Below are 9,079 nucleotides of genomic sequence, written 5' to 3' on the forward strand. Positions count from 1 at the left end.
AAAAAAGACCAAAAGCAACAAAGACTAGAACAGACCAGAGAACACCAACAGAAATACCAACTCTACAGGTAACAACACAATGGCACCAAATTCATGTCTTTGAATAATTACTCTGAATATAAATGGACTAAATGCTCCAATCAAAAGATAAAGAGTGGGATGCCTGGGTGGCTCAGTGGTTGGGTGCCTGCCTTTAGCCCATGGAGTGATCCTGGGGTCCTGGGATCAAGTCCCGTACTGGGCTCCCTGCATGGAGCCTGTTTCTCTCTCTGCCTGTTTCTGCCACCCTCTCTGTGTCTCTTATGAATAAATACATAAAATCCTTTAAAAAAAAAGATAAAGCGTACCAGAATGGTTAAAAAAAAAAACCTACACAAACCAAGATCCATCTATATACTACCTATATGAGACTTGTTTTAGACCTAAAGACACCGCTGATCGAAAGTGAGGGGATGGAGAACCAGCCATCATGCTAATGGACATCAAAAGAAAGCTGGAGTAGCCATACTCATATCAGACAAACTAGATTTTAAAACAAAGACTGTGACAAGAGATGAAGAAGAGCATCATATCATAATTAAGGGGTCTATCCATCAAGCAGACCTAACAATTGTAAATATTTATGCCTCCAACTTGGGAGCACCCAATTTTATAAATCAATTAATACATATAAAAACTCATTGATAATAATACAATAATAGTAAGGGAATTTTAGCACCCCACTTACACCAATGGACAGATAATCTAAGAAGAAAATCAACAAGGCAACAATGACTTTGAATGGCACACTGGACTGGATGGACTTAATAGAGTCAGAACATTTCACCCTAAAGCAGCAGAATACACATTCGTTTTGAGTGCACATGGAACATTCTTCAGAATAGATCACATACTGGGTCACAAAGTGGCCCTCAACAAAAACAAAAAGATAAGATCATACCATGCATATTTTCAGACCACAATGCTATGAAACTTGAAGTCAATCACAAGAAAAATTTTGGAAAGACCACAAAAACATGGAAATTAAAGAACATTCTACTAAAGAATGAATGGCTTAACCAGGAAATTAAAGAAGAAATTTAAAAAATACATGGAAGCGAGTGAAAATGAAAACACAACAGTCAAAAACCTTTGGGATGCCCATAGGCATACTTCCCCTAAGAAGGAAGCATATTGCAACACAATATGCTTGCAACACATATTGCCTACCTCAAGAAGCAAGAAAAGACTCAAATATACAACTTAGACCTACACGAGCTAGAAAAGGAATTGCAACTAAAGCCTGAAGCCATCAGAAGAGGGAAATAATAAAGATTAGAGCAGAAATAAATGATATATAAACAACAACAACAACAACACCCAGTAGAATGGATTCAGGAAACTAAGAGCTGGTTCTCTGAAAGAAATAATAAAACTGATAAACCCCTAGCCAGACTTATCAAACAGAGAAAGGACCCAAATAGATAAAATCACAAGTGAAAGAGAAGAAATCACAACCAAACCCGCAGATGTACAATTATAAGAGAATACTAGGAAAAATTATACGCCAAAAAAAAAAAAAATGGGCAACATGGAAGAAATGGACAAGTTCCTAGAAATTTATAAACCACCAAAACTGAAACAGGAAGAAATATAAAATCTGAACAGACCCATAGCCAGCAAAGAAATAGAATCAATCATAAAAAAATCTCCCAACAAACAAAATCCTGGGCCAGATGGCTTCCCAGGGGAATTCCACCAGATATTTTAAGAAGAGTTAATACCTATTCTTCTCAAACTGTTCCAAAAAATATAAATGAAAGGAAAACTTCCAAATTCATTCTACAAGCCAGCATTTCTCGATTCCAAAACCAGACAAAGACCCCTCTTAAAAAGGAGAATCAGAGATGCGCTTGAGTGGCTCAGTCAGTGAAGTGTCTGACTCTTGATTTTTTGGCTCAGGTCATGATCTCAGGGTCACGTCATGAGCTCAAGCCCTGCATCCAGGTCCGTGCTGAGTGTGGAGCCTGCCTAAGATGCTCTCTCTCCCCCTCTCTTTGTCCCTTCTCCCCATTTGTACTCTTTCTCTGAAAATATAAATAAATAAGAATTACAGGCCAATACCCCTGATGAACATGGATGCAAAAATTCTCAGTAAAATACTAGCAAATCAAATTCAACAGTACAGAATCATTCACCACAATCAAGTGGGATTTACTCCTGGGCTGCAGAGGTAATTCGATATTTGCAAACCAACCAACAGGATACATCACATTACTAAAAGAAAGGATAAGAACCATATGATCCTGTCAATAGCTGCAAAAAAAACATCTGACAAAACACAGCACCCTTTCTTGATAAAAAACCTTCAACAAAGTAGGGACAGATGGAACATACCTCAACATCATAAAGGCCACATATGAAAGACCCATAGCTAATATCATCCTCAATAGGAACAACTGAGATCCTTTCCCCTACAGTCAGGAACAAGACAAGGAAGTCTACTCTCACAATTACTATTTAACATGGTACTGAAGTCGTGGCCTCAGCAATCAGATAACAAAAAGAAATAAAAGAGATCCAAAACAGCAAGGAAGTCAAACTTCCACTATTTGCAGATGACAAGATACTCTATGTAGAACACTCAAAAGACTCCACCAAAAAAAAAAATGGCTAGAACTGATAAAGGAATTCAGTGAGGTTGCAAAATACAAAATCAACATATAGAAATCTGATGAATTTCTATACACCAATAATGAAGCAAGAGAAAGAGAAATCAAGGAATCAATCTCATTTACAATTGCACCAAAAACAATAAATACCTAGCAATAAACCTAACTAAAGAGCTGAAAGACCTGTACTCTGAAAACTATAAACCACTGATAAAAGAAATTGAAGAGGTCATACTAAAAAATGAAAAGACCTTCCATGCTCATGCATTGGAATAACAAATATTGTTAAAATGTCTATATACCCAAGGCAATCTACACATTTAATGCAATACCTATCAAAATACCACCAGTATTTTTCACAGAACTAGAAAAACAATCCTAAAATTTACCTGGAACCACAAAAGACCCTGAATAGCCAAAGCAACCTTGAAAAAAGCAAAGGTGGAGGCATCACAATTCCAGACTTTGGGTTATACTGCAAAGCTAAGGTGATCAAAATAGTATGGTACTGGCACAAAAATAGACACATAGAACAGCAAAACAGAATAGAAAATGCAGAAATGGTATAGGGTCAATTAATCTTTGACAAAGCAGGAAAGATTATCTAATGGGAAAAAGTCTCTTCAACAAATGGTGTTGGGAAAACTGGACAGCAACGTGCAAAAGAATGAAACTGGATCCCTTTCTTACACCATATACAAACATAAATTCAAGATGGATGAAAAACCTAAATGTGAAACCTGAAACCACCAAAATTCTAGAGAACAGGAGCAGTAACATCTTTGACATTAGCTGTAGCAATTTCTTTCTAGATATGTCTCCTGAGGCAAAGACAGCAAAAAAAAAAAAATTATTGGGACTTCATCAAAATAAAAACAGCTTCTGCACAGTGAAGGTAACACTCAGATTTCCTTTTAGAAATCATGAAAGCAGGTAGAGAGTGAAGAGTTTTAAACAGTTTTAAGTGTACTTGATATGTGAAAACAGGAGAAAAAAATGTAATCACATAAAATGCGTCTCAACCAGAAGGCAGAGAAAAGAGGTCAGACAAAAGAGAAGCAAAGAACAAACTCAACAAATATAAAATGGTAATAATTATGGTAATAGTATCAATCCAACTATATCAACAATCATTTTAAACATTAATGGTCTAAATATAAGAAATGAAAAATAAATAGTGTCATAGCAGATAAAAAAATAACTAATTAACTGTTGTCTATAAGAAAGTCACTTTAACAAAAAAGATAGGTTAAAAGTAGCAAAATGAAGATAAACACACCACATTAACATTAATAAAAAAAAAGCAGGCATAGATAAGTTTCAGGCAAAGGAGACTTCAGAGGAAGGAAAACTGACAAGGACAAAAATAGGCACTACATAATGATAAAGGGGTCAAGACTCAAAAAAGGCGCAGCAATTATTTGTGTGTATGTGCGTAACAGCAGAGTGGCAAAATATATCAGGCAAAAATTGACAAAACTGCAATGAGAAGTTAGTGAATTCACTGGTGAGGTGAACAGCCTTCTATCAGTAAGTAGGAGTTCCAGCAGGCAGAAAATCAGGACAAGTAGACTTGAACTGAAGAACACCATCAATCAATTGGATTTGATTAAAATTTATTTAATATCATCCAACAAGAGCAAAATAAACATTCTTCTAAGCTCACTTGGAACACTCACCAAAATAGATCACATCCTGGGACATAAAACACACTTTTAAAAATTTGAAAGACTAGAAATCAGATTATACATGCCTTCAAACCACAATTAATCTAGAAACCAATAACATAGTTGAAAACCAGCCCCCATACTTGGAGAATAAACAATATACTACTAAATTACACATGGATAAAATAAGTATCAAGAACAATTAAAATTATATTAAACTAAAAAAATATATTAAACTAAAAGCAAACGAAAATAAAACATCAAAATTTGAGAGATGCAGTAAATTAGTATCTACAGAGAAATGTTTAGCATTGAATGCAGACACTAAAAAAGAAGAGCTATAGGCAAAAAAGTCTAAGCACTTACTTTAGGAAACTAGAAAAACAAACCCAAAGTAAGCATGAGAAGAGAAATAACAAAAGTTAAAGATAAAACTGTGGACAAGAAAGGATAACCAAGAAAAAGAAAAGCAGGTTCTTTCTAAAAAGCAATAAAATAAAGGAGGAAAGACAGATTAATTTCAAGAATTAAAGGAAAATGAAATAGCATTTGGGAAAATGAAAATGAAAATAGCATTTGAGAAAATACAACAGCCATTTATGACAACAAACTAGGAATAGAGGAAAACGTTCTCTTCTTGAAAAAGAACATCTACAACAAACCTACAGCCAACACCATATTTAATGGCAAGAAACCTGATGCCTGCCCCACAAGACCAGGAACAAAATAAAAATATCCTATCACTTCTTCTATTCAACACTGTACTGGAAATCCTAGATAATGCAATAAGACAGGAAAAGGTATACAGATTGGGAAGGAAGGATATAAACTGTTTTTTTTTAAGATTTAAAAAAATTTTTTAAATTTATTCATGAGAGACATATAAAGAGAGGCAGAGACACAGGCAGAGGGAGGAGAAGCAGGCTCCATGCAAGGAGCCCAGTGTGGGACTCAATCCCAATAATCTGGGACGCTCAAACGCTGAGCCACCCAAGCGTCCCCATAAACTGTTTTTGTTGCATATATCATGTAAGCAGAAAATCTCAATCCACAATAACAAAGAAAATTTCTGGAACAAATAAGAATATATAGCAAATTTGAAGGATAAAAGGTTAATAAACAAATGTCAGTTGCTTTCCTATAGATCCGCACAAATGGAGTCAACCAATCTTTGACACCGGAACAATGGCAATTCTATAGAGAAAACATGGTCTTTTCAGCAAATAGGACTGGAACACTGGATACCCATGTACTAAAAGAAAAATCAAGACATAAGTCTTACACATTTCACATAATTAATTCAAAATGGATAATAGATTGGGATCCCTGGGTGGCGCAGCGGTTTAGCGCCTGCCTTTGGCCCCGGGCGCGATCCTGGAGACCCGGGATCGGATCCCACGTCGGGCTCCCAGTGCATGGAGCCTGCTTCTCTCTCTGCCTGTGTCTCTGCCTCTCTTTGTCTCTATCTCTCTGTGTGACTATCATAAATAAATTTAAAAAATTAAAAAAAAAAAAAAAAGAGAGAGAGAGAGAGAGAGAGAGAGAGAGAAAGGCCCTGGGCTGAAGGCGGCGCTAAACCGCTGAGCCACCCGGGCTGCTCCATTTTTTAGTTTTGAAATTTAATTCTTTCTTGCCCCTTTGAAAATAAATATTTTATGTTGTTCTTGCTTCAAGATTTATTGCCTTAATATACTTTTATTTATTGAGAATTGAACTCAAGTGAATAAATCTTTTCAAACCTAGGGAGGGGCAGTGCTGACAGGAGAGATCACCCAGAAAAGTTTCCAAAGATCCACTTCCACCCAACGGACGCCCCGGGCCCAGGAAAGATGAGGGCGGGGGGAGGCACACGATCTCATACAGCGTAGCTCCGGGTGGTTAATTCTCTGCTTCTTCCCATGTAACATTTCCACAAACAAATCTTTTAAAAACAGCTACCCCTTGACTGTGGGAAATTGAATAACCATTAAAACACGGCCTCAGCTTGAAGTGCGGCACGGAGCATGGTTGCTGACGCTGTCAGAGGTTGGCTCGGGGAGGCGAGGAGGGATCTCGAAATTTAGGGATGTACTGCTAGCCCTAGGAGGGGCTGGGCTGGGGGCAGCGTCGTGGATTTGAGACTTTGCTTCCCAAACATCTGGAACACTTGGGGGAAAACGGGCGCCCCTCGGGAGTAAAGATGGACAGGGGACCCCACAGACCACAGCAACCCCTGCGCACGAACCCGGGAGACCGAGTCACGACTGTCCCCTGACGACCCTCCCCGTGGTCACCGCACCATCGGGGAGACGCGGCCGCGCGCAGGGTCCGGACAGGACGCCGGGGTCCCAGCTGCCGGCCCAGCCCGCACGCGGCGCACCGGAGGGGACTGAGGTCCGAGCGACGTCCCCGGGGACTCGGGGACTCGGCAGCTCCCGAGGAGGGTCGGGTCCCGCCACCGCGCGTCGCCAGCCCCTCCGCCCGTCCTGGCACCCCCGGTCCCGCACACTCACCGCTTCCCGGTTTCTGAGTCCGCGGGCGTCGTCCCTACGGCGCCCGCAGCAGGTGCATCAATCTGCGCGATCGACGCCGCAGCAGAACCACCGGACACCGCTACGGGCAGGTGAGATGCGATCGCGAGCGAGGCCACCGGCTCCACGCGGCTGCGGAGCGGCGCCACGCCCACCCGCCCCTGCTCGCCCCTGATTGGACAGAGTAACTGCATCTGGAGGTCACGTGCTAAGCAGAACCTGCTTCCGCTCTCAGACCGGTACTTGGCCGCCCGGAGGTTTTTGGCGCTTCACCGCGCCCGCACGGGACACAGGTGCGCGCTAGGAGTTCAAGACCGTTTCTAACTGGACTGACCCCTGCTGGAGGGAGAGGGCGATCATGCCAGGCCAAACTGGATCGGGAGGATCTCTTGTCCTCCGGACGTCAGGGGCTTCGCATATATATTTGATAATTTAAAGACTCCTGTGGCCTCTTAATAGGAAGAACCACACACCCACCCCCAGCCCTATCCTAGGCGCAGGGACTCTTCTCGGAACAACCACAAACTAGGAGCTGTGTTCAACAGGTTCTCAGATGTACGTTTTACAATAAAAGGAAATTTATATATATATTTTTTGAAAGGAAATTAGATCAATTTTTGAGTGTGTGCCTAGAGAACTTTGACCTGTGTGAATGGCTATAATATCCCTAAAGCAATTGATTTTTTATTTTCACTGATACAAGAAAAACAAATCATCCTGCAAATTAGGGATGCACTCGGAAACTATTAATATGCTTAACAAATTGGATGGCAAGACTCTTGCACTGTAAAAATTTACCCATTAATTTGAAGTTTATACTATACAATAGACCCCTTTAAGGTGTACAATGGTTTTCAGTACAGTATATTAAAAATATGTGCAATAATTACAATTTTAGAATATTTCATCATCTCAAAAAGCCCTTACCATTTCCTCCTCCTGCACTCAGCCCTGGACAACCACTAATCTACTTTCTATTTCTATACATTTTATTGATTTTTTAAAGATTTATTTGTGAGAGAGAGTACTAGTGCACTAGCAGGAGGGGCAGAGGAAGAGAGAGAGAATCTCAAGCAGGTTCTGCTCTAAGGGTCAGTCCCACATGGGGCTCTATCTCACGACCAAGAGATCACGACCTGAACCAAAGCCAAGAGTAGGATGCTTAACTGACTGTGCCACTCAAGCGCCCCTCTAGCTCTATAGATTTTAATATTCATTGACTTTCTTACAAATGAAATTATGTAATAAGTAGTCTTCGTGGTTAATTAACTTCATTTACTCTGTTGACTTCGTTTACATTTTTCGCACAATTTTTTCAAAGCGTATCCATGTTGTAGCAGGTATCAATACTTCATGTATTTTTGCAGCTGAATAAGAGTCCACTGTGTGGATTATTAGCCTTAAAAATAAAACTGGCAGTTATTTTACCAGCAAAAGTGGGATTATTGGGGATCCCTGGGTGGCTCAGCGGTTAAGCGCCTGCCTTTGGCCCAGGGCATGATCCTGGGGTCCTGGGCTCGAGTCCCATGTCGGGCTTCCTGCATGGAGCCTGCTCCTGATTCTGCCTCTTTCTCTCTCTCTCTCTCTCTCTCTCTCTCTCGAATAAATAAATAAAATCTTTTTTTAAAAGTGGGATTATTGAAGAATAGCAAAGAATTGCAATTTGGAATAAGCAAGGTAGGGCAAAACCATAGGCAAGGCGGAAGGCTCTTTTATGGAAATAAGGGGAGAGTGGGAGGGCTTTTACTAACAAAAGTCTATCGGAATAAACTGGGAGTTCAAAGTATAGGGACTTTTCATTGGCTGAGTTGTGACGGTCTCTCATTGGCTATTGCCAAGGGAGGAGAAAAACTTTCTTCCTGCTTCTGGAATAGTAAAGCAGCTAAAGTAGTCTGAATGTGCAAGGTGCACCTGTTCCCGTGGCGTTTGCAATTGATCACGAGCGGTAGGGCCTGAGAGCTCCCCCTGCTGGCCTCCTGGCGCCATTGTAAGCGAGGTTTCCTTTTATTAATTTTCACAGGATACAGCAGGTTTTCTTCATCCATTTCATCCATTAATGGTCATTTGGTTTGTCACTATCTTTGACTACTATGAATGCTATTGCTGTAAGCATTCGTGTACAAGTTTTTGTTTAGACATGTGTTTTTATTTCACTTGGGCATATGCCTGGGAGTGGAATTGATGGCTCATATGGAAATTCTACATTTAATCTTTGAGGAAATGCTAGACTGTTTTCCAAAGTGGCTGCATC

The 9,079-nt window shown here is 40.3% G+C and overlaps 1 long non-coding RNA gene across 1 annotated transcript in view; it reads right to left on the minus strand.

The window, feature by feature from the left end:
- Positions 1-6,968, minus strand: part of LOC140610766 (uncharacterized) — a 37,121-nt gene extending 30,153 nt beyond the window's left edge. Inside the window, exon 1 of the long non-coding RNA XR_012012291.1 lies at positions 6,811-6,968. This is a non-coding gene — a long non-coding RNA (uncharacterized lncRNA). The remainder of the gene's footprint in view (positions 1-6,810) is intronic.
- Positions 6,969-9,079: the final 2,111 nt, after the last annotated feature.

Source organism: Canis lupus, chromosome 19 (assembly GCF_048164855.1).
Source record: "Canis lupus baileyi chromosome 19, mCanLup2.hap1, whole genome shotgun sequence".
NCBI classification, from domain to species: Eukaryota; Metazoa; Chordata; class Mammalia; order Carnivora; family Canidae; genus Canis; species Canis lupus.